The sequence below is a fragment of the Camellia sinensis genome, chromosome 13 (assembly GCF_055761805.1).
Source record: "Camellia sinensis isolate YWXY chromosome 13, ASM5576180v1, whole genome shotgun sequence".
Lineage (NCBI taxonomy): Eukaryota > Viridiplantae > Streptophyta > Magnoliopsida > Ericales > Theaceae > Camellia > Camellia sinensis.
This window is the reverse complement of record NC_138973.1, coordinates 105,565,685-105,582,742: the sequence shown is the minus strand read 5'-3', so window position 1 is coordinate 105,582,742 and position 17,058 is coordinate 105,565,685. Positions and strand designations below refer to the sequence as shown.

Below are 17,058 nucleotides of genomic sequence, written 5' to 3'. Positions count from 1 at the left end.
CGTCAAAATACTTACACCATTTTCTGAAAGTTTACGCCCATTTTTGAAAGTTTATACCTTTTCGTCAATACACTTACATCATTTTGTGAAAGTTCACACTCATTTCTGAAAATATTTTCATATTTACACCTTTTATGACCTTTTATGAAATTATTAATACATTATATTATTTAATTAATTTACCTGCAAAGTGACTCGTTTAGCAGGTCACAAATGTGTAAACTTTCAAAAAATGTCGTATAACCCAATACATGAAAGGTGTAAATGCAAAATAGAAAGGGTGTAAATGCCTTGCATACCATATGCAAGGCACACCTAAGAAAAGTCCTTACCATAATTGTACTTTGATAATTTGCTTATTGTGTTAGAAAATATGTGTTTTCGTCCCTCCAATTCATCTATAAAAAATGTGTTTATTTGATACTTATAATACAAAATTAATGACAACAAAACAAAACACATTCCTTAAGTATAGCTCAATTAAAAATAATTAGTAACATTTAGTAACATTTTTTTCAGACGAATTTTTCAAATTGTCTCCGAAAGTTAAAAATTAGTAACTTTTTTGTGACGATTTTTTTAAACTGTTACTAAAACTTATAATTAGTAACATTTTTTATGAAAAAATTTTTAATCTGTTGTTAAAATTAACAATTAGTGACATTTTTTAATAGTGGGATGAAAAACGTCATTAATTATCATAGAACTTATTAGACAATAAGTTCACATATTATGACCTACACATAAGTCTCCCTTAATCTTATTCAAAGATAAGCCAATATAATTATATACCGAACTTACAAGATTTATTATATTTTTTACAAATCTAAAAATGGTCACAATAATTTACTTAATAAAAAATGGGTCCGTGCAGTTGAAGAATTATTCATCATGTAACCGTGGACGACTGGGTAAAAAAAACATAATCATATGCTTTCTATTAAAAATTATGAGACAAATTCATCATTGACTCTTAAACATTATATATACCTATGTCAATGCCATGCTAGCTTTGTTACCTCATTATAGGACCTACATTTTTATGTTAATTTTTGAAATAGTATGTAGCAATGCCAATTTATTGTCACAAAAAAAAAAAAAAAAAATTCTGTGAAGCGAAGGGGTTAACTGTATGGATGCAAATAGTAGTAGTAGGGGTAATTTGTACTTTTCGAATCTCTCTCAATGCATGTCACACTACAGGAAATTAGGGATTTAACAGCGTTTAATTAATGGTGTTATATTAAGCGTCACTTTTTCTAATAATTAACAACGTTTTTAAAACGTCGCATTTGATATGAATCAAAACGACCCCGTTTTATGAATAGAAGACGCTTGGAAACACCTCCAAGTCCTGTCTCCCTACAAACCCTATTTTGTCTCTCCAAACCTTTATTTTCAAAACCCACAGCCGTCTAGTTTGAATCTATCACTCACTCAAATCTCTCACTCTCTTGCTCTCTCTCAATTCTTCTTCAGAGTGATTGCGATTTTGAAATTTCTCAGAGCCAACCTATCTGCATCCGTATGGCTTCAATCTTGTAGTTTCTCAGAGCGATTGCGATTTCGAAGTTCAGTTTTGAGCACTGCTATCTACAATCTCAAAAAAAACCATTCGAATCCTTCAAAATCTGCTTCAACTCTGCGATTTATCTCAGAATGACATCTTGGTGATTTCGATTTTGATTTCAAAGCTCTCTTTGTCTTTCGATTTTGAAGGTCTCTCTCTCTCTTTGTCTTTCGATTTCAAAGGTCTCTCTCTCTGTCTTTCGATTTCTCTCTCTCTCTCTCTCTCTCTCTCTCTCTCTCTCGATTTCGAAGGTCTCTCTGTTGATTTGGTTGTTGATTTTCGTTTGTGCAGATCAAGGCATTGCATATGCGGAGATCAAGGCATTGAGAGAAGGCAGAAAGGTTTGGATCTACCCATTTCTCTCTCTCTCTCTCTCTCTCTATATATATATATATATATATGTATGACTATCGTAAATCTAATTCAGTGATTCTATTTTGTTTGTGTTGGTTGTTGATTCTATTTTGTTTCTGTTGGTTCAGTGATTCTATATATATATACTATAACCCTCTTCTGTTTTGTTGATTTGGTTGTTGCCAAGTTTTGATTCTGTAATGCGATAGGATTGCTCTGTTTCAGTGATTGATGTTTTGTTTGTGTGAAATGTTTTGATGTTCTTGATGCTACTAGTTAACTTGGTTTATCATGAATTTGCTTTTAATAACAAAACTTTGCTTTTTTGTGTGAAAGAAGAGGATATTTTTAAAAATACCAATTATAAAGTAGCTTAATTTTTATTGAAATTTCCAGTGAAAAACCAATGAGCTGTTTGTTGCTCAAGGATTGTTAGGTTGAACGAACTGTCTTACAATCCATTTTGTGCATGTGTATGTCATTTTAGTCGCATTATATCATTTTCTTTCCTGGGAATTACCAAGACAAGACAAGAGGCACCGAAAGCAACCACTACATTTTGGCTACTTTTTTTTTTAGGTTGACGATTGCTCTTTGGATATCATCTTATGTGATAATGGGTCTTGTCTTTTATTTTTTATTTTTTCAGATGGTGGTCTTATCTTTTATTTAGATATCAATAACAATAATATTTTTGATTTAGTTATGATAATATATATATATATATATATATTCTTAATATTTTTGGGAAAGGGGTTCCCTCACCATTGTTGGGGAATTGTCTTAATAGACCAAAACAGGTGTTAAGATAGGGTATAATGATGGATTTTGTATCAAACAACTATATCCAGTACATGCTATGGGATTTTGTGTGTATGGTTCAAGTTGGTTTTCTTTGCAGATCATTTAATCACTAGTCTCTTTTACTCATTGAATGCATCAAGAGTTCTGAACTTGAAATAGCACAGATGGTGCAGGCGCCACTGCCATAGCTATGCTTTATGTATGCAATTCTTAAAGTGGACATTGTCAATGTAGACTGCTTCAATGACTATGATTTTGCATTAAGCTGTTTCAGTCTTATAAAACTCCTTGTTAGTTTGAGACTAGAAAGGTGGATGAAGGTAGATCATGTTGTACATAGCTGTTTAACTAGTTGTGAGCCTTTGAATTAGTTTTTGATCAAAACAGAGAATATAAAAGCTCTTAGAGCAAAGAATTGGGAGGATAAAGCCTACAATGATGGATTGATACTTTGTGCTTTATTAAAGTGGAATGAGATCAATTTGAGATCCATAATTGTGTCCTGATATAGCATTGAAATGACAATTCTAGTTGGGCCAAATGGTTCTATTGGGAAAAAATAAGTAGAAATTGAATGCATTGTTAGTGAAACTCCAATGGGATGCTATTACAGCAGTCGAAGTCAAATTATAACAAAGACCTCTATAAAACTCCACTCCAATGGTCTGTCAATGCTCATGCCAAATTATAACATTGCCAAACTTAGATATTGAATTGAATTGAAGAACATTGCCAAATTACATCACATACCCCACTTGCTTGGTAGCTCACTGATATGCCTGATTGCATGAATAACCTACCACACATTACAGCTAGGCTCTCGGTCATTTTGTTTTTTTTTTTCTTTTGGAGGGGGGGGGTATATATATAATCTTTCTTCACTTGTTCTTATTAAATATAGGTTCACCTTTCAAAGAAAGAGAAGAAGAAGAAGAAGAACTAACAAGGTAAAAGTACTAACATCACTAGTTTTTAATTTCTCACTTTTCTAAATCTATTAAGACATGATGTGATTTGGTGTTGGAAATTAGTGAACAATTGTAGATTGGGAAAAGACCTAGAATAGAGGACAGAAAACAGAGAACAATGGGTTTTAGTTTGGAAACAAATTAAAAATTTTAAAAATTAAATGCAACGCAACACATCTTTGTGCGATATTGAGATTGGATAACTTGAAAAATGAGGAAAATGAAAAATTGGAGTGATACAATTTGGTTGTTTTTTAGTTTGGAAACAAATTAAAAACTTGAATTAAGCCAAATCAGCCACATAGTTTTATATATTAACCTAGAAAGTAGTAGCTTGAAAAAAATCCAAATCTTGTGGGATATTTGGTAATATTATGTGCCTTTTGGTCGATACAGCAAGTAGCTGAGTGGGTAATGACAATGGTGCAAGGTTTTGCTGGTAAGACGATGAATTATTTCAATACTTTCACTTTGTTAATTATGTAAACCTTGTCATCATATTTGGAGCCTGCCTTTTGAATTATTTGCTGCTTTTTGTTGGTAAAACGATGAATTATTTGAATACTAATATTTATCTAATGTTGAAACATCTCTATTGTAAATTCTCAGTTTTGCTTGTATGATACTTGGGAGCAAATGATGTAGAATAGAAGACAAACCTAGCACAGCTGTCATTGTGGTGACAAAGGAAGATAAATAATTGGCAATTTCTCAAGACAGAAATGAGTCCAGATGGAGGTCACTTAAGCAGAGGATGTAAGTAGCTCTGCTAGGAGGACTTGGGAGTCTCTTCTCTTGAGTAGACATTTTTTTTAATAGTTCTATTTAGTCTCTGCTAATGCCACTAGGGAGTCACTTTTGTAAGATCCTTATATTTTTAATAGTTGTTGTTGCTGCTTTGTTCATTTTTAAAGCAGTAGCTATGATGAGAGCCTTGAAGGTTGTAATTGTTAAAACAGCTTATGGGGTCTGTGCAATTTTTTGGCAAATCACCTCTTTTAAATGTTGTTCATCTCACACTGATGAGAGCTACTCTTGAAGTTTAAGTAATTTGACGTCTTCTTGACCATTTTGATTTTAATTGATGTATTTAAAGTCTGAACATGAATTGTTTCTATTTTTGGGTATGCAATGCATTGGTTCTTATTTTTAATTTTGTTTTCAAGCTTAGTTTATTTATTATTTTAATATACATCAATTATTAGTTCTTAATAATCGTTTATGGCAGGTACAAATATATGTTGCTATATTTAAATGTCAAGCTTAGCACAATTTAAAAAAAGAAAAAAAAAAGCCTATGGCGGCGTTTTTTAAATGTTCCTATATCCCAACCCCAATGGCTAAATTTTTAAAATGTATAACAATGATAGAGGCCCATTTTTTGGAAGACTCCCACATCCCCCAAAGTGATTTACACCACTTATGAGTGGTGTAGATCACTTTGGGGGTTGTGTGAGTCTTCCAAAAAGGGGGGCCTCACTCATTTTCCAATGTCTAAATATCTATGACGGCGTTTCAAAAATGTCGCTAAATGTCTTAGTGACGTCATAGTACTGTTAGGGTAGGACATTTGGTGATGTTTAAAAACGCTGCTTATACTAATATAACGACATTTTCCAAATGCCATAAAGCTATAGCGACGGCCGCGTTGTCGGCGTTTGATACTAAATGTCACAAAATGAATTAGCGATGTTTTTACTTTTTTAAAATGTCGCTAAAAGTGCATTTTCTAGCAGTGTCATCTTCATGTACCTTTAATTTCATGCTGCTAATGAAATTTTCTTTACTGATAAAAAAAAACAAATGTAGCAATGCGGACCACCAAATAACAACTCCGATGAAAATATAATCACCAATAAAAATTTTATTTTACTCTCCAAATTATCACTTAAAAATCAAATTTAATCCATACTATTTTAGTTATATCAATTTTATAGCTAAATTATTTGATTTTGATTCAATTTTATCGCTTTCATTCGTTGTCGTTTATAATCAAACAAAATTTACTAACGTGCAATTTTTTGTTTTTAGATTGTGGATAATAGGGGTATTGGCAACAGAGGCAGGTTTATGGATTATGCAAAAGTGAATTACTTGGTGTTCGGAGGGATAGGTGCAAACACAGTATCTTTGTAATTTTCCTTCAAATCTCTTCACTTTTCCATGCCTCACAGTTTCATTGTGGAAGAAATGTGTAACTTTCTTCATATGTTGTGAATAGTTTTGGGGGTGTCTTTTTTTTTTTTTTTTTGTGCCTCCTATTTCCATAGCATATTTTTGTGCAAATCCTTTACAGAATTTGATTGGTTTGCTTGATCAAGAAACAAATTAAGGTTGTGTGGTTCATATTTCTACAGCTAGGGTTAAAAGAGAAATTCTTTTGTTTCAAGGAATGTGTTACGGTCCACCTCACCAAATATCATTAATGAAAATGTTGATGCAAAATCTCAAAGATAGTAAATGATCTTTGACAATTGAAGAAAGAGTAAGTTCAAGCAATTGAAAAGGAGATTGTGAAGCATGAATTTTTTTGGGGGGTAGAAATAAATACAGCAGCAAACATATTTGCCGATTTTCTACTGCAGATCTTTATCTAGGAAAATAGCACAATAAAATCTGGTCAGACAGATGGGATTTGGTTTTCCTAGGACCCAATCTCAACTATAAACTACCCCATTCGAGGGAGCTTCTAAGGCAGGAGTAAAAATTCAGTGTAACGGTGACACCAATGACATGGTATGACAAACAAACAATAAAGTTATATGATGCGGAGGGTCAGCCCAATAATTGTCTTACCACATATACATGAAGGGTAAAAAATAAGAAATGATTGGATAGTGATACCAATGACATGGTATCACCGTTGTATTGAAGTTTTTTTCGGAAAAGTAAAGCAAGAATTGAGTGGAGTGACAAGTGAGAGATATCTCCTTCTGCTTTATTCCTCAAAATTTGGGCAAAAAAAACTTGAGTGTGTCGTATACCTCCTTTTTGAGAGAATTCAAGTTTACATATTATTTGGAGTGTTTAGCCACTAGTGAGTGGAGTGGAGAGAAATACTGTAAACCCATTCTTTTGATATGGCGGAGATTATATTTGCACCGCGGTTTCTCTACTCTACATAGGAGGTTTCTCACATAAATCTGGGTGTCCCTTATGGCTGTCTATTTTCTCTGTCTTAGTAAATTAATTTATTTTTGTATATATATATATATATATATTTTTGATAACGCAGGTATCCCCCTCTGGTTTTTCGGGAATCCAGGACTAATCAGTAGCTCGGGGGAAGTCGTGTACCCTTTTATTTTTGTATATTTTAATTTACACTTGACAGTGGTTGGGAGTGTATTGCCCCAACAGAATGGTGTCTGAAATTTTGGTGTTGCTAATAATTTAGCTTTCAGTTTAGCTTATAATGTGACAACTAAAAGAATTTTGGACTTCAAAATTATTTTTTAATTTTTTGTCTTCTGAATAGATTATGTTGAAATTCCTGAATCATACAAAAGGCAATTGTCTCATCATCGGGAGAACCAACAAGCATGAGAAGGAGCAAGTTTGTGATGGGGACCAAGTTGATATTTATGCAACTGGGTTAACACCAATCATACTATACAATTCTACATATACAATTTTATGCAACAGAGCAACAACAAGCATTTTATATCCAATGATCACACTGGGGGCAGCATCACATGAGTTAATAGTTATTTGTCATCACCAAACCCATAAAGAGCATAAAGAGACAATAAATAATATTTTAAAAAAATACCCGCTTCATAAAAAAATTTAAGATATAAACTCCGTACCTTGTGTAGTATAGATTGAATGATCCAGCTGTTGTTGATTGACAATAATTCTAGTGATTGATTCACCTGCAATACGAAGCATTATACATACACACATATATTAAACATCATCTTTTAAATTTTTCATAAATTACAGCCGCATACATTGGCCTAATTTTCCATTCAGCCATGACCCAAGCGTTTGTAATAGTGCATATCATAAAGAAGAGTAAGTAATAGCCAACAGCCTTTCATTAGTAAAGAATACCATACATATTAACTTCTTTAGTCTGTGATCAATGAACAACCCAACAAAGTTCGAATACCTTAGGAATTTCCATATCTTGTACATTTAATTTGTCCATAGGACCTTCAGCAAATGTATATATATATTCATTTAAAATTCAAAAAATATGTACACTACAAGAAAAGTGGGTTTATGAGACGGAACTATTTGCGACGGCACACTTGCCGTCTCAAAAAGTCACTTTTTGCGACGGCAAAAAATGCCGTCTCAAAAAAGCAGAGTATTTGCGACGGCAGAAAATGCCGTCTCAAAAAAGCAGAGCATTTGCGACGGCACAATTTGCCGTCTCAAAAAATGAGAGTATTTGCGACGGCAGAAAATACCGTCGCAAATACTCTCATTTTTTGAGACGGCAAATTGTGCCGTCGCAAATGCTCTGCTTTTTTGAGACGGCATTTTCTGCCGTCGCAAAAAGTGACTTTTGTGTTTTTTTTTTTGTTTTTAGTGAATATTTTTAAATTTTTAAATATTTTTTTTAGATACACCTTACTTAGATGTATCTAAAAAAAAATTATGAAAAATATTTTTAAAAATTAATAAATATATAAAAATACAAAAAAAAATGTATTGAATTATTGTATTTTTGGTATTTAATGAATTTTTAAAAAAAAAAATTACAATTTTTTAAATTTTTAGGTGTATTTATGTTAGGTGTGTCTAAAAATTAAAAAAAAAATACTTAAAATATTAAAAAAATTCAGTAAAAACAATATAACACGGAAAACAAGAAAGTATAATTTTCTCAAAAGAGTTTTTGGAAAACTCTAACCTAGCATAGTGATTGTGGTTTTGAGACAGCTTCATATATATACAGTCACAAAATGGTTTGAATAAATTCTAGTACTTTTTTCTATCGCAAAAAAAATTAAAAAAAACAATATCGTCTTACTCTTTTGATATAACATTTCTCTTTTCATTCATTTTTTCATCTTCTTGTCTCTCTGTCTCTATCTCTATCTCTTATCTTTATCTTTTTCACTCATCACTCTTTTTTCTCTGTCTGTCTGTTTCTCTCTCTCATTTTCTCTCTGTGTCTCTCGTCTATCTCTCTTCTCTCTATCTCTCACATCTGTTTTCTCTCGCTCATCTTTATTCTCTCTATCTCTCTCATTTCTTTTCTCTCTCTCTTATCTTTCTATCTTTCTCTATCTCTCTCGCTCATTTCTCTTCTCTCTCTGTCTCTCTCTTTTTCTGTGTCTCTCTCTCGCTCATCTCTTTTCATTGTATTTCTCTCTCTTTTTGTCTATCTCTCGCTCATCTCTTGTTTCTCTCTCTTTTTCTATCTTTCTCCCTCTCTCTCTGTCTCTCTCTCACTCATCACTCTTCTCTCTCTCTCTGTCTACTTGTCTATTTGTCTATTTCTCCCTCATTATGTTCGTCATGCTCGTTCTCTTACTCCCATCTTCTCTAGTTATCGAGCTCATTCTCGATTTATCGATCTACTATAAACGACGTCGCCTTACTCTTTTGAACATTTCTTTTTTCATCCATTTTTTCATCTTCTTATCTCTCTGTCTCTGTCTCTCTTCTCTTTCCCTCTCTTACTCATCACTCTTCTCTGTCTGTCTGTCTTTTCCTTTCTCTATGTGTCTCTGTCTCTCTTTTCTATCTCTCTGTCTCTGTCTCTCTCTTTCTTTCTCTCACTCATCACTCTTCTCTGTCTGTCCGTCTCTCTCTTTCTCTCTGTGTCTCTGTCACTCTTCTCTTTCTCTCTCTCACTCATCACTCTTCTCTGTCTGTCTGTCTCTCTCTTTTCTCTGTGTCTCTCGTTCAGCTCTCTTCTCTCTATCTCTTTTATCTCTCTCTTTCTGTGTCTCTCACTCATCTTTTTCTTTTACTACTTATCTCCTCTACCACCTTCACCACTACTACAAACGCCATTTCACTACCACCACTACTACCACGGTCGCCATTTCACCTTTACGACTACCATTATTACGACCATCGCCACCACTCCACTACCACCACTACCACTATTGCCACTACTACTACTACCATTACCTCTTTCACCATTGCCACTCCATCTATTCTACTACTACCACAACTTCACCACTAATCTCCTTCGCCATCACCACCACCACCATCGTCTTTTATCCACTACCTTCACCACTACTGCCGCTTCCTCTCCTCTACCACAAAATATTACCTCTCTTTTCTCTCTCACTTATCACTCTTCTCTATCTGTTAGTCTTTGTCTCTGTCTCTTTCTCTTTCTCTCTTTGTCTCTCGCTCATCTCTCTTCTCTCTATCCCTCTTATCTCTCTATCTCTCTTCTCTCTCGCTTATTTATCTTCTCTCTATTTCTCTCTCTGTCTCTCTCGCTCATCTTTCTTCTCTCTCTGTCTCTCTTTTTCTATGTCTTTCTCTCGATCATCTCTTTTCGCTCTATTTCTCTCTCTCTTTGTCTATCTCTCGCTCATATCTTGTTTCTCTTTATTTTTCTATGTCTCTCTCTCTATCTCTTTCTCTCTCTGTCTCCCTGTCTCTCTCTCTATATCTCTTTCTCTCATTGGCCACAAAAAATTAACTTTATTTTAATGGAAAATATTATCCCTACTTCTACCAAATAAAAAAATAATAATAATTTTATATTCATTAAAATAAATATGAAACAAATAAATTTTTAACCTTACTAAATGAAAAAATAAAAATTCATTAACTATAAAAAAATTATTTTAATAAAAAATAATTTTTTTTAGCAATGACATCCTCCGTTACGAAAAAAAAAATTCCTTTTATTATTTAAATATTCATTTGTAATGAAAATTAGAAAAAAAAATTCAAAAAAATAAAATTTCATAAAAAAATCAAAAAGAAAAAAATTCATTTTTTTTTCCCTCTTTCAAATCTAACCGTCCATCTCTCACTCACCATCTCACTCACCTATAACAAACAAAACAAAAGAAAAAAAAACCCTAATCTATAATCGGCTCCCTCACTCTCTCTCTCTCTCTCGCTCTCTCTCAGTCTCACCATCACTCACTCACCATCTCACAGTCTCTCTTTCTCACTCTCTCGTTTCTGGCAACCGATCATTCAACATGGAAACTTTCTGCACCGATCACTCTCTTTCTCATCTCATCGCTCCGATCATCATCGCACAGCCGATCAATCTACTTCACAGGTAAACTCTCTCAATCTCTGTCTCTCTCTCTCCCGATCGTTGATTTTTTTTGTTATATATATATATCAGATATATATATATATATATCTCTGATCTGATCTAATCTGTCTCCCTCACTCTCTCATCTCATTAGTCTCACACTCACTCTCTGGTTTTGCATCTCTGCACCGATCGACTCACACACAGGTAAGCCTCTCTCTCTCTCTCTCTCCCTGATCTCTCATCTCTGATTTTTTGTGGACCAACAGATCTGATTTTTGTTGTGGACCAACAGATCTAATTCGAAATATGATCTTAGTTGTGATCTGATTTTTATGACCTTAGTTCGAAATATTTATGATCTGATTTTTGTTGTGGACCAGATCTGATTCGAAATATGATTCGAAATATGATCTTAGTAATATGATCTTAGTTGTGATCTGATTTTTGTTATGATCTGTATAGGTCAGTAATTCTTACTTCATATTTCACTTGTAAGTTGGTAGACTCAGGCTTCATGATTCACCGGTACAGAACCAGAGATTTTGCACATTGATGCAGCTTGTTCTCCTTTTTCTGGTAAACTAGATAAAAGTTTGTAGAAAATAGTTAGTACCATAGTGTCTAAAGCTGTATGAGCTGAGAATGTTTTTGCCATCATAGTTACCGAACTGTTCAACTAAATATTTTCAGTGTCATAATGCCAATTTTTGTGGTTTAAGCAGTGGTCTTTTGCCTTCACTAGTTGGGATAAGTCATGTTGCAATCCAATTTCCAGCTTATGAAAAGATCAAGTCCTACTTCACGAAAAGGGGTAAGGTTTTCTTCTTGCCATCCTTTCTTTTCCTCTTTCCTTTTTGAATCGACTGTAGATGTTAATCGAATGTGATTATGAGATGTGATTGATGATGATCATACTTGATGGTTCAGATAATACAACCACCAGTAAGCTAAGTCCCGGGAAACTTGTAATTGCCTCAGCAGTATCTAAATTAGTTGCCTCTGTAATGACTTACCCCCACGAGGTAAGTGTCTGGATTTTCTCATCTGTGACAACCAAGATTTCTATCTTCACGTGTATGAATATATAAATATATATATAGATATAGACATGTGGACATAGAGGTTGTGCAACTAACCTATTTAGAACGACTCCATCTGCTGTTATAACATTTACCAGCTACGAGATGATACATAGGTTTTTGCAGCAGATTTTACCTCCAGAGGAGAGGAATTCAGTGGCCAAACCTGAATCTGATGGCCATATTACGCCTAAGGAGGAAAATTTCACGACTAGAGAAAATGAGGATACAAAAATTTTACGGAAATCGCAAACCCATCTAGTAAGATAACCACAACAGTTCCTTTTGGGAAGCCCTGATAAAGAGCTATGGGCTGAATAGTGACAATTGTTTGTCTGCCATATTATGGCACAGTGAGGAATAAAAGTAGTTTTGTAATTTTTTTATAAACTTGTGGTTTAATTGTAGTCTTCTTTTATAATGTGTTTTAAGTTTCTTTTTATAAACTTGAATTTTTTTATTTTTGGGGATATTGTACAAGAACTTTGGCTAGTTTAATATGGTTAAATGAGGAAGCACCTGTTTGGTGCTTGTGAGAGAGGCTAGAATAGGAGTAAATCCACATGGAATTTTCAACACATCATTGATAAAAACTATCAACATTTGTCACACCCCAAGGTAGTTGTTTCTTGTTTATTGTTAGATAGATCAATAGTTTACGCAATCCCTCTCTTTGCCTTTTCAATCTTTATATTTATCTTCTACGGTAAAGACATTTTCCAACATGAGCAGATGAAACCTCTATCTTCTGAAGGGTCTCAATCTCAACAGGTTTGTCATCTTCTTCCGAATTCCCTTCTCAGTTAAATTATGATGAAGATCTCATTTTTTGTTAATTTGGAGAGCTGGGTTTTGTTTTGTTTTTTTTTTTTGTTTTTTTAATGTTGTTTGTGTTGATGGGTTGTTGTGATTTGGTAAAAAAATTGGTGTGTTGAAAAACATCCTTAACTTGGTCATTTAGAGAATTGCGTGTTGGATATGTTGATTGGTAAAAAATTGGGTTTTTCCTGAAGGCTGTGTTTGGATTTGGATTATGAATTTGAGTAGTGATTTGGAAAGGGAAAGGAAAAGGAGAGTAAAATATAAGATATTTTATTTATTCATTTTTTTCTGTTTCTTTTCATTTTCCAAATCCCTACCCAAGTTCAACCCAAATTCTTGATCCTAAAGCTGTATCATGGTGGAGTTAATGGTTTTCATGATTTTTTTATTTTTTTTCCTTTGGTATTTGCTAGTTTGGGCTGTCTTTTGGAATTAGGTCATTGTCTTCGCATATGTTAGGTTATTGTTGTTGACTTTTGCCGATCATTGTCAATTTTAATTTTAATTTTAATTTTTTTAAAGTCAGAACTGCATAATTGGATAATCAGGAATCAGGATATGTTGATATTTTACTCCATTTTCTTATACTTTCGGAACCAGTGCCGCCAGGAAGTCTCTAAATCTTCAAAAAGAGAGAACTATAAGGAGCAACAGATTTTCTATTACCTATGTAAAATGAACAGTCACATTGGAACTGAGTGCAGTGTGTCAAACAGGGTTACTTTAAGATATTTATATGAACATATGTATAAGCTGCAATGTGTGTAGATTATGTGATAAAATACCTTAAATTTTAGTTGTTTTACTTGTCTGAAAAAACATGTCTGTTTTTAGCGTTTGTCTCATGTCCATGGAAAATTCCGAAAACATGGTTAATGAATCCATATCGGTTTTGGAAGTTACATGTGTTGCTTCCTGAACTTCAGGCATTTTCAAACATGGACCAATTCTTGTTAAATGAGAGTTACATGTTTCCTCTTGATGGTTTGTCCTTAGTTTAATTAGGGGTAATTAGTCTGCTGGGGCAGAAGGGAGGGTCAAGAGGGGTGGGGCAGTAAAAAGAAGGTGATAGGGAATTGGAAAATTTAAAATATTAAACTTTAGTTGTTTTACTTGTGTGGAATAACATGTTTGTTTTTAGTGTTTGTCTCATGTCCATGGAAAATTCTGAAAATATGGTTAATGGATCCATATCTGTTTCGGAAGTTACATGTGTTGCTTCCTAAACTTCAGGTATTTTCAAACATGGACCAATTCTTATTACATAAACTGAAAGTTACATGTTTCCTCTTGATTGTTTGTCCTTAGTTTAATTAGGGGGAGGGTCAAGAGGGGTGGGGCAGTTAAAAGAAGGTGATAAGGAATTGGAAAATTTAAAAGCTGGTATTAATTATGATGGTAGGTCAAAGGAAGCTAGGGTTAAAGAAGTTTTCTAAATGAAGATTATTAGTTGGAATGTCAGAGCTTGTAGCTCCATTAAGAAACGGGGTGGTTAAAGAAGTCTTAGTTGGTAATCCTACAAGAACCAAAATATTCTGTCTTGACAGGAAATTGATAAATAATGTTTGGAAATCTAGGTGTAGGAAGTGGGTTGTTTTAACTTCATGTAGTACTTTGGGTTTGTTTTAATGATGTGGGATGAGAAGGTTCATAGTGAATGTTAAAACAATAATGTGAGAATTTGTAGTGTTTGTGAGATTTAGGGAATCTTGATAGTCACAAATGGTGCTGGGGTGTATGGTCCTAATAAACCCCATATATATATATATGTAGTTGTTTCTTGTTTATTGTTAGATAGATCAATAGTTTTAAACTATTTATATTACAAAAAAAGAAAAGAAAAAAGAAAGTGTAATTAATACTTTAAATCTGAACTCATGGTTAACTTGCCAACACCCATAGCTTTAGTCATATTGTTACTATTTCAATGGGGGATTGGATTGGAGCTTGGAAGCCATGAGATAGGCTGTTATTTTGAGTGATTTGAATAGGCAGTTGGGCTTTATGAGGTTAATATGTATGTTGATTTATCAGTCAAAATTGTCATGTTAAGAACAGTTAACGGTGAACATTTTTTCACTGTGTTTTCATTCGTACATTTTCAATGAAATTCTTGTAAATCATTGAAGCTTTATTTCATAAAGTTTCACTTCTCATAGTGTTTATTGCAACCAAGAGAGATTATTTTTTGTATTCCGCCATTGCTTTCCCTATCTCAGTTGGAGCAAAGATATTGTGTTTGGTTAAACATATAGTTTTGGTTTGTCTGTATATAATATTTTTCTTTAATTATTATTTCAAATTATGACTATTAAGTTCAGTTTCACCTATACATATTTACTCAGCTTGGAGATTTTGTTTTGGTGCAGCAAGGAAAGGGATAATGGTTTTTGCTCTGCATGAGGAGCTTGATCTCACAGAGCTAGTTGGGGATTTCAAAGTTCATATTCAGATCACCAAGGAGACTTTCAATGGTATACCAGCTAGACTCTTTCCAATCCATAACCGACAACACCACCACCAAAATTAGCTCCACCTTCAGTTTGTTCTTCATTTTTTTAAGCCAATAAGCTTTCCACTTCGCTCATGATGGGACCTGAGCTTTGTTCCTAATTTACAAGCATTGGAGAGCTTTGTTCCTAAATATCCAATGTGCTGATTGATGAATTTTAGATTTTATTTTATCATTTTATTTTTTTTTAGGATTTGGGTGAATTTTATAATTTAAATATGCTTTTATGAACATGTACAGTTTAATTGTTCTTTGTAAAATATTGAATTTGATGGTTTGATCAATTTTTATTTTTGTTTTCCGTTATGATGTTTTTGTGAATGGAATGTAAATAATCAGCTCTTAGAGAGAGACGGTACCACCGTCGGAAAAAATAGAAAATTTTAATATTTTTATTAATTTTGTTACAGGTTTTACTTTTTGCGACGACATTATACTGTCGCAAAAAATAGAAATTTTATTATTTAAAATAGAAATTTTATTATTTTTTAATATTTTTTGCGACGGTATTACACTGTCGCAAAAAATAGAAAATTTCATATTTTTTATACTTTCTGCGACGGCACCACACTGTCGCAAAAAAGTGTTTTTTTTTTTAAAAAAAGATTATTGGCGACGGTATTTTTTGCCGTCTCAAATAACATTTTTAGCGACGGTAAAATAGAGCCGTCGCAAAAAAGTCAAGAAATTTCAAACTTTATTAGCGACTGCATGGTGCCGTCGCAAAAAGGCAAAAAATGCCGTCGCAAAACATTAGCGACGGCACTTACCGTCACAAAAACTATTTTGCAACCCCTGCAGTTGCGACCCCCCTCTTGCCGTCGCAAAAAGTCATTTTGCCGTCGCAAAAAGTATTAGCGACGGCATTAGGAGTATTAGCGACGGTATTTTACCGTCGCAAAAAGTCAATTTTTTTGTAGTGATATACATATATATATATTCAAAATAAAAAATTTTAAAAAAAAAAAAAATCAAAACTAAACGAGTATGTAGAGGCAGTACTTGGTTAAAGGGAATTGGTGGAGGCTTGAGAAAGGGTTTCGCTATTTTTTTTTCATTTATTAGCAAAATGAAATAATTTTATTAATAAAATTTAATATACAAATAATGCTGACACAACTGTCAATAAAGAAATGGCTAATTCTATTATCTTGCCTACTCGAATTTTTTTCCCAATTTAGTTTTGATTGAGTTTCACAAAAGACAAAGAATAATGTTTAAACTGACTGTTGTGGTTTTCCATGATATGAGGTAAAATAAAGTTATGAAAACTAGGGAGTGAAATGTATTTTTTAATACTTCATCATAGTTGTACTTTTATAATTTGCTTATTGTGTTAGAAAATATGTGTTTCCGTCCCTCCAATTTATCTATAAAAAATGACATCAAAACAAAGCACGGTCCTTGAGTATAGCTCAATTAAAAATAATTTGTAACATGCAGTAACATTTTTTTGAGGCAAATTTTTTAAATTGTTGCTGAAAGTAAAAAATTAGTGACTTTTTTATGACGATTTTTTAAACTATTGTTAAAATTTATAATTAGTAACAATTTTCATGACAATTTTTAATCTGTCGTTGAAATTAATAATTAGTAACTTTTTTTAATAGTGTTTAATGAAAAATACCATTAAATATCATAGAACCTATTAGACAATAAATTCACTTCTTAGGATCTACACGTGAATTTTCCCTTCTTTTTTTTTTTTTTTTTGATCAGCAAAAGAGAACTTTATTGATGACAAAAAA

At 33.0% G+C, this 17,058-nt stretch overlaps 2 long non-coding RNA genes across 5 annotated transcripts; both read left to right on the top strand.

Annotated features, from left to right (window-relative positions):
* Positions 1 to 1,390: 1,390 nt before the first annotated feature.
* Positions 1,391 to 4,847, top strand: LOC114302474 (uncharacterized). The gene is made up of 4 exons (XR_003643408.2): positions 1,391 to 1,719; positions 1,862 to 1,911; positions 3,630 to 3,675; positions 4,306 to 4,847. It is a non-coding gene; the product is annotated as an uncharacterized LOC114302474 (long non-coding RNA).
* A 5,177-nt stretch (positions 4,848 to 10,024) lies between these two features.
* Positions 10,025 to 15,673, top strand: LOC145806361 (uncharacterized). 4 transcript variants are annotated; one of them, XR_014349376.1, is made up of 4 exons: positions 10,025 to 10,915; positions 11,049 to 11,101; positions 11,394 to 11,473; positions 11,620 to 11,712. It is a non-coding gene; the product is annotated as an uncharacterized LOC145806361 (long non-coding RNA). The 4 variants fall into 4 exon arrangements; XR_014349373.1 differs by having other exon boundaries at positions 10,038 to 10,915; positions 11,394 to 11,706; XR_014349375.1 differs by lacking the exon at positions 11,394 to 11,473 and having other exon boundaries at positions 10,040 to 10,915; positions 11,620 to 11,698.
* The last annotated feature ends 1,385 nt before the right edge of the window (positions 15,674 to 17,058 follow it).